This window comes from Diabrotica virgifera, chromosome 4 (assembly GCF_917563875.1).
Source record: "Diabrotica virgifera virgifera chromosome 4, PGI_DIABVI_V3a".
NCBI lineage: Eukaryota > Metazoa > Arthropoda > Insecta > Coleoptera > Chrysomelidae > Diabrotica > Diabrotica virgifera.
Genome location: NC_065446.1, coordinates 224,177,890 through 224,191,674, shown reverse-complemented (window position 1 = coordinate 224,191,674; position 13,785 = coordinate 224,177,890). Strand labels below are relative to the sequence as shown.

The following is a 13,785-nucleotide window of genomic DNA, read 5'->3' as shown; positions in this document are numbered from 1 at the left end:
TAAACTTGTTAAATAAAATATGCGCAGAATTTGATGAAGAATACAATAATCGGATTTCCAGTGCCCCTTCATTAGGAAAACTTTGTAAAATTTAGATTTTTTTATTTTTGATATTCAATTACGCCCTCTAGCGGTGGACCCACAATTATGAAAATAATTTCCAGGCTTTTCCTGAGGCAACTTTTGTTATAAATATTTTTTTCTCAAAGCTCTACTATAAACGGTTCCTGAGATATGGCCGAGAGCCATTCTTATTGGGACACCCGGTACATAGGTACTATTTCTGCGACTATAATATGGTACATACTTCCGGTTAGTGTTAGAACTTTTAAGCCGGAAGCGATATAAAAACCAAAATTAAATATTTGTTCTCATCTTGCTAAAGAACGTAGAATTAATGGCGCTTATACTATATCGACGACTTTAAAATGGTACTTCCGGTTGTAACTCTAAAACCGGAAGTCCAAAGTCAAAGTACCCCGCACAAACCTTATGAAAATTAGGTCCCAGTGGATTTAGTTCATACTTTGGGAAAATACTCTTTGACCCATCCTGACGAAAAGTTCTCATGGGCAGATCTCGATCTGATCGAGGGTTTTTAAGAGATATAGAGGCACAAACTCGGAAAATTCTAAGATTTACCGGGTATTTAAATTCCCAGAGTTACTGGTTATTTAGCAACATGTAGAGGTTAGGATCAAAGAAAAGTACTAGTAGTATAGGGCTTTTATAGTAGTATAGTAGTATAAGATATTTTTCAATGTTTAACAGCCTTTAACAGTTCTCTATCTTTGTTGACCATCCTTAGTTTACTAGTTAGACAATAGAACTAGTTAGACAATACTTCTTCATTAGTCTTTCTTGCTGTCCAAGGTATCTTCAGCATCGGTCAATGAATCCACATTTCTAATGCTTCAATTCTGTTCATGATCGATGATTCTAAACTGAGATGATTATTGCAAAGAAATGACTTCATTTTCATAAAAGTAGTTTTAGTCATTGCTATTTTACGTTTTATTTCTATGTCTGCGTCTAGTTGGTCCCTATAGAAAGTCTATAAATATGAAAAACACGTCACATTTTACGGCTTTTAAATTGAGGTATCACTCAACCCCCCTTTCCATTAAACATTTTGGGGATTGTGTTAAAATTGGTCTACAAAATGGCCCCCTAACAAATAAATTTGAATTTGCATATTTTTAAATTTTGTAAATAGAGCAAATTATAGAGGGTGATACTTTTTCAATTTGACACACTGTGTACTCATAGAAATGCAACTTTTAACGCTTAAATATATTTGTCAACCTTCTAATAATATATTAATATTATTTATAATTTAAAATAACATATGCACATATTAAGGTCAGAATTTGGTGTTAGTTTTGAGAGTAAACTAAAGTAAGACCTAATACTTACTATGACGGGATAGTATCACAAGGTTTTTCCCTCGTTTTCCGTCGTGATTTAGTATGGAATCTCTAGCGCGAGAATTTTACTGTCACCATTGCATGTGGTTGTCGTTTTAAAGACAGATCACATGTTATGATTTATTTGTGACGGATATTCTTGAGTTGGGGTTGATTTCATGTAATAGAATGAACTTATCTTTCAATAAAGTGGTCCCAGGAACGCAACTCATAAATATTGGCAATATCATTTTAAAGTCTTCTACTTTAAAATGTATAATATATATGCCTGAATTGCCGATATAAGTGAGTCAGATTAAATAAATTATTAGAAGAATTTTTTTACTAAGCAACAACATTTGTGTTTAATTCATTAATATTTTTTGTTTTTGACAAAACCACCCGATTTAGGCGTCGACACGGTAATAAAATTATTTTTTAGTAAAATTGTGGCTTATTTCCCATCAAAACTAGTTAAGGCTATGGGTACATAATTCGCAAATATTTTACGGGTATCCCTACTTTTTCTGTCTTTACACGGCAAATTACGTGTAGTAAATTCTCTCTGGTATGGAAACTGGAGATGTAAACATTAGGTTGACAGTGACATTGTCATTAGAAAGGTAGAGATGGCTATTTCGGTTTCGTTCAGTTTTTGAATGTTCTTGGATAACCTTTACTTGTATAAATAAAAGGATTGAAAATGACACGAATGAAACATTACTGAAAATAATACACAGTAATAAAACACACGTCCTCATCTGGTCAATTCTACCAAAATTAGATAGACGTCATATCTAGGACACATAATGCGCCATAGGGAATTTGAGCAGCTCCAGGTAATATTAGATGGCAAGATCGAAGGTAAAAGGGGTTAAAGAAGAAAGAAAAAATATTGGCTCCGAAACATCAGAGATTGGACCCACACAACAGGAAATGACTTAATTCATCAAGCCCAGAATAGAGAGAAATTTGCCATATTGACCGCCAACCTCAATAGAGAAGTCACTTAGGAAAAGTAGCCGAAAAAGCGTTAAAACTCTCCGTAAAAAGCGAAGCTTTTAATTATAAAATCTTAAAATCATCTTTATTAAAATATGAAGTCAACATTTAATAATTCACTCAAGAAAATGGGCGGAATGCATAAAACGTAGTAGTTGCTATTGCTTCAGCAAATAGTCACTATTTCTTTCTTTTACATAAAAGTAGGTGCTTTTGTTGAGAAGAACTTACTACACAACAGAAGTACCTACTACTGACCAGAAGTATATACTACAAAGCGTAGCGCCAGCCGTGTCCGCATTACACCAATCGTGATTGAATTACTTTTCCATGTGCTTGTGATTTGTGAATTCACATTTTTACGTACCAAATTATTATAATAATTGTACATGAGTAAAAATGAGTGACTCATATCCGAAGCGACAAAAGAGTTACGCGAGAATAAAAATGAACAATTGTTATTTGTTAATTTTCTTTACAATTATAAAATTTTATTTGATAAAAGAATGACCCCAAAAATTAAGAATCTTTTTCTTAGTTTCTAAATTTTTCTGTGACACACGTTCATAAATGCTGCCATATTGTAACAAAAAAATACCTACGCCGAAGACGTCCACCCACCAAGTTCACTTAAACTGAAGCAAAATACTACTAAAAAAGCACATACTTCAAAATCGTAATACATTCTTCTATGTAGGCTGGTAAATAGTAGCAAATACTACGGAGAAAAGCAAATGCTTTTTTGGTGTAGTGAAATCTTCAAAAATGTAGTACGTACTTGATACATTAGCATTTACTACATTTTATGCCACCATGGGCACTTTACTTTATAGCTAAACTCGTACCTATTTACGGTTATCGGAACAAACTCTTTATTTGAACTTTAATGACTTGAAAGACTTTTCCATATATAATATATAAACGATAAATAACTTTTTATTAATTGTACGCCCTTAAATCAATTATTATTTTTCAAATACACTATCAATACTATTTAATATACAACTCTTTGATTGATTTTATTATCATCGTAAAAGCGTTAAAAAGCAGTAGCAGAATGAACTGCTATATCAAAATAGCGGGTCGGACACATCTCTACTTGTCACTGTCTTGAGTCTTGTCATAACATTATATTCGAATGAGTGCGTTGTATGACAAAGATAGCTAATGTTCGATTTCCACGAATGTCCATTTTTTTCGAATCCTGAAAAAACTAATAAATATTTTTTAAAAATTTAAACACAAAATGAAAGAGTAAATTATTATCGAGGGCCGAAAGTCCCTTAGAATATATAAGAAGTTTCTTTCGAATGAGATATTTGAAATTAAAATCACACTACATTTTCTCTTAGTTTTTCACCCCTGTAACTTATTAAAATAAACATTATAGAAGTTCTCACGGACTTTCGGCCCTCGCTAATAACGTAATCTCTCATTCTGCGTTTAAATTTTTTAGAAATACTTATTAGTTTTCTCAGGATTCAAAAAAAATGAATCCCCATTTGAATAGCATTGCAGCCGAAAAATACGTACCGATCATCTTAATTGCAAAAATGCCACAAGAAAATAGCTTCACTACAACATTCTAATGTACCATTGCCTAATGACTAATAATATGCTAAACAGTAATTGGCTAATATCAAAATAACTTGAATACTAAAACATAAATATTTATTTTTAATTGCTAATTTAATTAAAGAAGATCTTTAAAGCAAACACACACCATAAATTCAAATAGGTATAAAATTTCCCTTCAAATTTTTCAAATTTTTTTGGTTAAGAAAGTAGCTATTAATAAAATTCTTGTCTCGAACACTCTGATTATTTGTAAACGTTCAATATTTTCTTAATTAATATTCATTACGTAAACCTAGTTTCCAGGAAATACCGCTAATCAATAATGAGAATTATAGGGAGCAGCTTAATGTACTGGAAAAATAATAAAAATGTAAATAATAAAATTATATAAAATGTATAATATCTGTTTTAACAAAATCTATTATTTTTTATATTTATCTAACTAGTAAGTATTCGAAAATACAACACAATGTGTTGTATTTTCATGATCATGCCATGATCAAAATTATTAACTTACATCAACCAAATTTTTAGACTAAAGAGCTCCATTGAAAATATATAAAATAAATTAAAAAGTCCATCTTCTACAATCAATATGGTTGGTTCCTGGAAATCAACAATAGTATAAATACTAAGGATTTTTACAGTTGTCACTGTATTCCTTCGCTCAACCGTTCTCTCCTGCTCTTTCTGACTTGCCAGTCCCCTTGCCCAAGATTTATTTTCTCCATTGTTTGGTCCAATTCATCTCTTCGGGGTTTGCCTCTCTTCCTTTTTCCTATTTGGCTCCACTCTGTTATTGTATTTATCAAACGATTTTGGTCTGGTCTCCTGACATGTTCGTACCAGATTAATCTCTTCTGTTCGATGTAGCGTATTATATCTAAGTTCACTCCCATTTTTCTCTTAGCCTCTATGTTACTTATTATATCACTTCTTGTTACTCAGCAGCTTCTCATCCATTTTTGAAAATGTCCGTTCGCCTGTTGCGAAATAACCCAAAATGACTGTGAAGCAGAAATAAATTGTTTTCCTTGCAAGTCTTGAAGCTGGGCTATAAAATATTTGAACTGCTCTAGTTCATCTTCAAGTTCAGATTCAATATCACTGGGATAGTTTTCATGTAGTTTTGAAGCACACTCCTTTATTTGAGTATCATTCAATTTTGGAAAAACACACAAAATACCAAATACTGAGTACCTACACTGACCCGTACACTACACTGTCAACCGACGACTCAGTAATTCGCTTATCGAACATTGGTAGATACGTTTCATCCTTTAACTTTTGACCACCCTGTATAAAAACTTTATTGGAATTAGCATCATCAAAATGTAGTTTTTTGCTCGCTTTGTTTTACTCGCGTCGGAATATTGATAGTATTGTAGATCGCAGTTCTTCTGCTCGTAGTAAGCAAAATTATTTCTTTGGGATTTTAAGAACTCCAAAAGTGAATTTAAAAGTTGAACTGCAGTTTGAAGTTCAACCTCTCCTCTCTATTATGATTTACTGACAGCGTTGATGGGTTCTAAAATATTGTTGCCCAAAACTCGTTCATTATGAATGTTTCTTTTTGGACATTGACATTTCTTTCAACAAACACTTAACCTCATGAACTGTTTTAGCTTTCTCATTAGTATCTTCGTCAAGGGTATGAAGAGCAGATTTGAAAGCGTTGTAACCTTTAGATAAAGGACTTGTCGCAGATCTCTAGTGGAGTTTCATTTAAGCATTTGGTTATAACTTCCCAACGGTGGGCAGAGGCTGAAAAAAAGTTATACACGGACTGAATAAACCCAAAATACGATATTCCATTTGAGGAAGAATACGAGAATACGTTACCCAATCTCTTTTAATTTTTGTTTCACTGATATCTATGTTTTCGAAAAACCATAGATTGTGTATAAATCTTGTAATGCCTTCAAAATTTCTTTTTTATGCTGAAAAACTTCCATCAAGGGTTTTAAATTCTCAAGACCTTTCCCAATCCAAAACTTCCGTACTTCTTCAGTTATTGTATTCCGTAATCCGATGTCATTTTCCGAAGTTAGGACCCGATTTATCTTTAACTTCAATTTCAAACTTACTCTCGGTTTCTGGTTATTTAACTTCTTAAACTGGAATAGAACTGTTGTTACATGTTTTTTCGTCTGCTTCAGTTAGGGAAGCTATGTTTCTCTCAGTTATTTCTATTTCATCAGTGCATTTTCATTTGTTGCATCTTCACTAGCTAAGGATTTCCGTGTAAAACTGAGTTTAAATAAGTTTTGGTTCTGTTTTGGATCTTGCGTAAGGATCTTCTTGTTTCTCCTGAATTTTCTTGCGTTTTCTGCTCTACTTTCAAATTTTATTTTCTTATTTCCATCTGTAGTACTTACTTTTCCTTTTACCAAAGAGTAGCGATTTAATAACATACCATTAGCGATTTATTCTCACAACATAGACTTCCTATGTGAACAAGAGCACGCATTATAATGTGGTTTTATAAGTCCACCATCGCTTTTATGGTATTGCGCGATATTTGAATTTTTCAACGTAATATGATTTATAGTTTTTATTTAATTTTAATTTTTTTTTTTTCGTTTTAAGCCCTTTGGGGCCGAGGCCCCTAGGTAACTGCCTATTTTGCCTAATGGTTAATCCGGCACTGTTCCATAGTACCGAGTTCAATTTTCGTATGCAGTCTTTTGTTTATCCTAGTCTATTTTTTATATCTTCGTCTGCTGTTCCTTTGTTTGATATTATAAAAATTAAATATTTGTACTTGTCTGTTCCTCTAATTTGTTTGCCTTCGTTTATTTCCGGCTGTTTTATTTTTGTATTCTCCCTTGCTAGGTATTCAGTTTTTTTTTGTTTAGTTTCATCCCATTCTTTGTATATTCCTGTTTCAGTTTTCTCATCATAAAACTGTGGTTATCAAAAACAGGAGTGCGACCCTGCCAATCACACTATTCAACATAGCAGTAGAAGAAACAATCAAGGCCAGCTGAATTAAAGGAAATGTAGGTCACTACTCAACACAAATAGTAGCAGTAAGAACCCTGAAAAATCAAACACGGAATAGAGGTATACAAATTATTGAAAAAAAAAATTTCAAAATTTCAAAAATACTTTTGAAAGAGTTCATGAATTTAAATATTTGGGAGTAATTGTAAATGGCAAAATAGGAGAAGTGAAGAAGTAATAGAGCGAATACTAGCAGGCAATAAAACGTAATGGAGATATCATAGGCTAAACATACAAGACGAATGCGGAGTGATTCATCGCAATAAGCTAATAAGAGAGCTCTAAGTAAGAGCGGCCAACATTCCATTCGTAATGAAAAGCCTTGATGATGATGACTTTTAAAAATAATTATTATTTGCCATAAATTACCCTGTATCTGTTTTAATACTAGAACTGTGAGTTAATGCCTTAAAATACAAATTATCACCTTGTTAACAAAACGAGTGTGAAAAACCGTCGGAAATCCATCAATCAAGATTTTTGGCCCGTATTTAATAAAAGTATTATATTTACATTACAAAGTTTCAAGAACTGTTGAGTTTGAGACAAAATTGAGTTTATGCGGATTCCAAAATAGTTTTCATATTAGTCAACTAATAGTGCAAGTATGGGAAAATGAAATAAAGCCAATGGATTGGTATTTTTGAGGCCCGCATATTATGCCCGCTGATCGATGTATAAAGAAGGAGACAAACCAAAATGTGACAAGTATTTATAGAGGTATAGCCTTATTAGATACTGTATACAAAATCTTGACAAGAATATTGAGAAAGGGACCGTGCAAGTTCGGAAAAGCGACACCTGGTTTCTTAGCTCAGCAATATTTTTAGCACTTTTCATTATATTGGCCAATTATTTTAGTCCTGGTTGCTGGATAATTGTCAAGGCCCTAGCCCAAAAATTATAAGAAGAATAAGTAAAATTGAGGTTATGTTATTAAAAGGTAAACAATTGAATGTAGTAAATACAATTATTTATTAAAATGCAGTGCTGCAAGCAAAATCCAATTAAAATTAATTAAATTTAATTTTATATAATAATTATAATATAATAAATTATATATAATAATATGCATACCATATCAATATTGTGGAGCAACATACAGTATGTCCCTGCAAGTTGTATCCATATGGAAAACTTTTTTAATATTAATTTTACGAAAAAAACGTATTCTTCATAAAAAGCTCTGCATGGTCCAAAACCTAAGATTTAACCATCAAATTTCAAATTTTTTGAATATTATACGAGGTATGTCAAAAAGTTTGAATTTCACTCAAGAGTAAAGTAGCTTTATTTTTCACAATATTGAAAATTGCTATTATGAAAAGTTGTTTGAAAATAAAAACTATATTCTAGTATGCAATTACATCTTTCTAATTGAATTTTTTTTTCTTTTGAAAAATTATGGATAACTAACATTATTTTCAGTTATTTCAATTCTGATAACTCTTTTATTATTAATTTTACGAAAAAAAGTGATTCTCAATAAAAAGTTCTGGATGGTGTAAAACCTAAAATACAACCATCTTATATCAAATTTTATGAATTTTATACGAGGTATGTCAAAAAAGATATAGGTATTTAGATCAAAAGTAAAGTACCTTTATAGTTCAGAATATTTAAATTAGAAGGATATAATTACATACTGAAAAACTGAAACATAGTTTTTAATTCTGAAAAACTTTTCATAATAACAATTTTCGATATTGTGGAAAATAAATCTATTTTACTCTTGAGCGAAATTCATATTTTTTGACATACCTCGTATAAAATTAATAAAATTTGACATAAGATGGTTGTATTTTAGGTTTTAGACCATGCAGAACTTTTTATTAAGAATCACTGTTTTTCGTAAAATTAATAATAAAAGAGTTATCTGAATTGAAATAACTGAAAATAATGTTAGTTATCCATAATTTTTCAAAGAAAAAAATTTTCAATTAGAAGGATATAATTGCATATTAGAATATAGTTTCTAATTCCAAACAACTTTTTATAATAGCAATTTTCAATATTGTGAAAAATAAAGCTATTTTACTCTTGAGTGAAATTCAAACTTTTTGACATAACTCGTATAATATTCAAAAAACTTGATATTTGATGGTTAAATCTTAGGTTTTGGACCATGCAGAGCTTTTTATGAAGAATAACTTTTTTTCGTAAAATTAATAATAAAAAAGTTTTCCATATGGATACAACTCCCTAACAACACACAACATTCCAGGAATGTACTACCAAAGTTCTATCAATATTTGAATGTCCTGGACATTTAGGGAACATTCGGTGAACATCTGTTTAAATTATTCCTGGAATGTTACCATAAGACATTCTGTGAACATACTACCAATGTTCCTATATTTTAAGTTGCGAAATAATACATACGTGTAAGAGATACAACATTACTTATAACATACCAGACAAACTAAGTGACATTTTAGGCCTACAGTGCAATAATATGTCAAATTTAAAGAGTTTCCCAAGATTATAAACATACAAATGTAATAAAAATTATTGTTCGCGAATATTCAACTTGGAATGCGATTTTGTTAATAAAAAAAATACTTATAACTTATGCAAAACCCAAGAGAGGCATTTATATTTATTTCTTTTGCGTTCATTTTCAAATTCGCCGTGCATATATTTTTGTGCATGGCGCTTGAGAGGGCATCACGTGACTAAAAACGACCAACCAACGACCTCGCTTCGGCCATCTTGGCATCTTCATCTTGGCGACCTTGCCTTGCCGTGGATTGTTTTTAGTTGTTTGTATTATTTGTGCTTTTTAAGAATATTTTTTTAATTCGGATACTTTTATAATAGCTTTAATAGTATTATTAACATAGTGCATAAAATGGTGTCCTGTTTTTAACGCAGTTGGAGTAGCAGAAACAAATGTAGATAAAAAAATCTGCAGGAATAACGTTTCAATTATGACAGAAGCTCAAAACAAATGACTGTGAATGAAAAGCCCTATTAAAAGGTTAGTATGCAAATATGTAAACGAAAGCATGCCCTGTATTTCAGAAAATAAATTAATACTATTAATACCCTAATAATACTATTCATAAAAAATCTTTTAAGTAACGTAGATATAACAAAGTGAATAAAAGGCATAAATCAGAAGAATTATTATTTTATTTTATAAGTTAATAATTGGTCATATCCATTTATTATTTTAATAACAATTGTGAATAAGCCACAAACTTCGCTTATTCCTAACTAAAATAGTAAATAGAGATAGGTAATAACAAAAGGATTTGTAAAACTAAAATAATTCTTTTTGCGTTTTTGCTAGTGTATGCGTTTATAAATAGGATGGTAGACCACACACTATAATATGCAGTACCAACTAATGAATACACAGAATATTATAGTCGATTTGCTAAACTCAGTCTCAGTACTAATTACTGTAATTTTGGCAAAATTGGCCAAAAACAAAAAAAAATACCTACTAAAATCACTAGCCAGTTGTGTCTGAGTTTGGGGAACCGACTATACTAATAAACAATTTCTAAGCTGTTTTATAATAATTTTGTGAGTTCATTAATCATATTTTTTATTTAAAACTAAAATTTGTTAATAATGCTTAGTAATGCATATATTTTGTATTTTTAGCTTTCCAGAAGATCCTGCGAAGAAGACATGAAGTATAGATCAGATTTGTTAATAGAGGAGTATGTTCAAAACACTTTTTAGAAAAAGATATTGACAGAACTTCACTTTCATCTGTTCGTTTGAGAGACTGTGCTGTTCCAATAGCTTATGTCACACAGGTATATGCATAACCTAATTAATAATACAGTCCGTACAATATAGATACTGTTGTAATTCATTATCTACATCGGAGATCTAAGTTGACATTGTTGCCCAACTACAAAAAATTTTTGAATTCATTTTAAGTCAAATATATCACATAATTATTGCGAAGTAGATTATACAACAAAACAGATTAATATTCAATGTAAATAAATAAAAACATCAGAAATCGAAAACAAGAATTAAGGTATAATCTTATGTTACAGTTATTAAGGTACCAAGGGTATTATAGGGATATACGTTGACCGAAAGCGTTATTATTATAATACCTGTGGTGCCTTCAACGTTTAATGCCTGACTAAATTATTCTTTATATGCGAAAAATTTGAATGAATTTTGAATTGATTAGTTTTTAAATAAGTACATTTACCAGTAACAGTAGTAACGTAATTGTGGTAACCATAGTTTTACTTAGGTTGATATTTGTCAACTTGACAGTATCTAAGTCGTTATTTAAATTTAATGCCCAAGGGCGTTATATCGTACTTAACAGACTTCGAAATGTCATTATTTGTCAAATAATGTACCAGTAGGACATTAAAGTAAATAATAAAAACAATAAATATAATGAATACTAAATACTTATTTGTTTGTGAAAAATCTATTTCTTTGTGGCTTTTTTGTAATTAATTATTCTAATGGGGAAATAAGCCACAATTTACTTGAAAAAATAATTTTATTAAGGTTTCTACTTCCACATCGGATGTCGTTGTCAAAATACAAAATGTTCATTATTATTATTTTATTTATTAAATATTATTTATTATTTATTTAAATATTATTTAATATTTATTTTTTTATTATTATTATTTATGCATATTATTACCTGTAAATAATATTTCTTCTGATTGTTAATTGTAAAGGATAGAAAAATTACCTTTTATTTTATTTTCTTTTAGAATCAGCTGAGAGAAGTGGTCTACAAAAAACCAGAAAGGAAACGGAATATGTGGCTACGAAAAGCAAAAGAAAGGTTTACAAAGCAAATGTGACACATTTTTTTTATAATATTTAGGAATGTCAGCAAATTACATTAAAAAATGTATGTAAAGATTTTTTGCAATAAAAATGTTTATATTTATCAAGGATGTATTATTTGGTATGGCCATATATCGTCATTGATGTGACAGTACCTCCTATCTGTTTTTTTCAAGAGATTTGTAAGATAGACTAAAAACTTGTTTCGGCCACCTCCTGTTTTCATATATTTTTTGACTTGTTTTGCAGTAAATTCAACTATCTATTTACTACAAAAAAAGTCAGAATACGTACGAAACCAGAAAGTGACCTTAAAAAATGTTTTTCGTCTCCTGCAAACCTCATGAAAAAACATATAGGAGGTATTGTCACATTACTGACGATATATTTCAGTGAATGTCTAAAAAATATACTGTGAATGTTCAAAGAACGTTCGTAGACATTCATGGAATGTTCTAACAAGACATTCAGTCTAAAAATATACTGTGAATGTCCAAAGAACATTCATGGAATGTTCCAACAAGACATTCAGTCTAAAAAATAGACTGTGAATGTCCAAAGAACATTCGTAGACATTCATGGAATGTTCCAACAGAACATTCTAAGAATATTTAAAATGCTGACACAGCACTTTCCTGGTACTTTCCAGGGACATTCGTGTGCATTTGGGGACATTCCAGGAATGTTTTCAATGTCCTGTGTGTACATTCTAGGAACATTCATGGAATGTTTTGTGTTATTAGGGCTTACAGGGACATACTGTATATAATTTTTCTTCTTCAATGACAGTAGGTATGAAATATACGTCAATTTGACAATTTCAATTGACAATGTGAATTATTTAAGAAAGTTGCAAGATTTCTCGGCTAATCGCGCACGGTCGTTTCTCGTATCCCCGCCAAGTACTTGCACATGACGAATACGGAAAGAATCCTTTACGAGTATCAGGCCGGCTTTAGAAAGGACGGATCTACTTTAAACCCCATATTCTCCTTAAAGGAGATACAGACAACTTGGTATGGAGGTGAAGTTCCCCCGCATGGTTTGTTTGTGGATTTTAGACAAGCATAATATGATATGAGTCGATATATTTAAAATGTATCGAGCAATGGAACATTTAGGTATACCAAAGAAACTGATGAGGCTAGTTAAAATGACACTAAATGACTCTACCTGTGAAATTGCTTGGAAGGGTCACATTTCAGATCAATTTGCGGTTGAAAAATGCAATGGCGGCTCGTGACCTCAGTATCCGTGTAGGCGACACATATAGTGTATAATAATATGTAAATACCTATATAGGTACAAGGTGTTTGGTAAAGAATGGGCGATAGCTTAACCTTACATTCCTGAGCATAAAATTGGTCGATTTAAGCTAACTTACCTTATTACCAAAGTTGATAATAATCGAAATACAGGGTGTCAAGTTAAATTTTTATTTTATTTATTCTTGAATATTTCCTGACAGATATGGGATAACAACACGAAATTTGGTAGGTAAGCGAGGTTTTTTGGGATTAGAAATCTAAATTTGCCACCAAAAATGATCTATTACTCAGAGGGCGCTACATACGTCTTTCAGCGCTCATTTAATACGTTCAATTTTTTTATCTCCCACTCCATGTAGTTTTTGAATCAACATTTTTATTCTTTTAATATTTTTACTTTAAAAAGGTATACTACATCCATCTCGCTAAGCTCAACTGTTTTCGAGATAAACGCATTTTAAGTCTGCGATACAACATAATTTTTGCATATCATTGTAGTTAGACCCGAAAAATAAACTTGAAACCATAATAATTGTGCCAGTTCTCATATTTATGTCATTGCATCGTAAATTCCATTTGAAGAAATTTGAGATACATTTTTGTAAATTTTTATGATTTTAAGTTATTTTTCGGGTGTAACTGTAACTACAATGATATGCAAAAAATTATGTTGCCTCGCAGATTTAAAATGCGTTTCGTTGAGTTTAGCGAGATGAATGTAGTATACCTTT

At 30.9% G+C, this 13,785-nt stretch overlaps 1 long non-coding RNA gene across 1 annotated transcript; it reads left to right on the top strand.

Moving 5' to 3' along the window:
* The first annotated feature begins 9,694 nt into the window (after positions 1-9,694).
* Positions 9,695-11,889, top strand: LOC114326406 (uncharacterized). The gene is made up of 3 exons (XR_007697649.1): positions 9,695-9,972; positions 10,608-10,765; positions 11,708-11,889. It is a non-coding gene; the product is annotated as an uncharacterized LOC114326406 (long non-coding RNA).
* Positions 11,890-13,785: the final 1,896 nt, after the last annotated feature.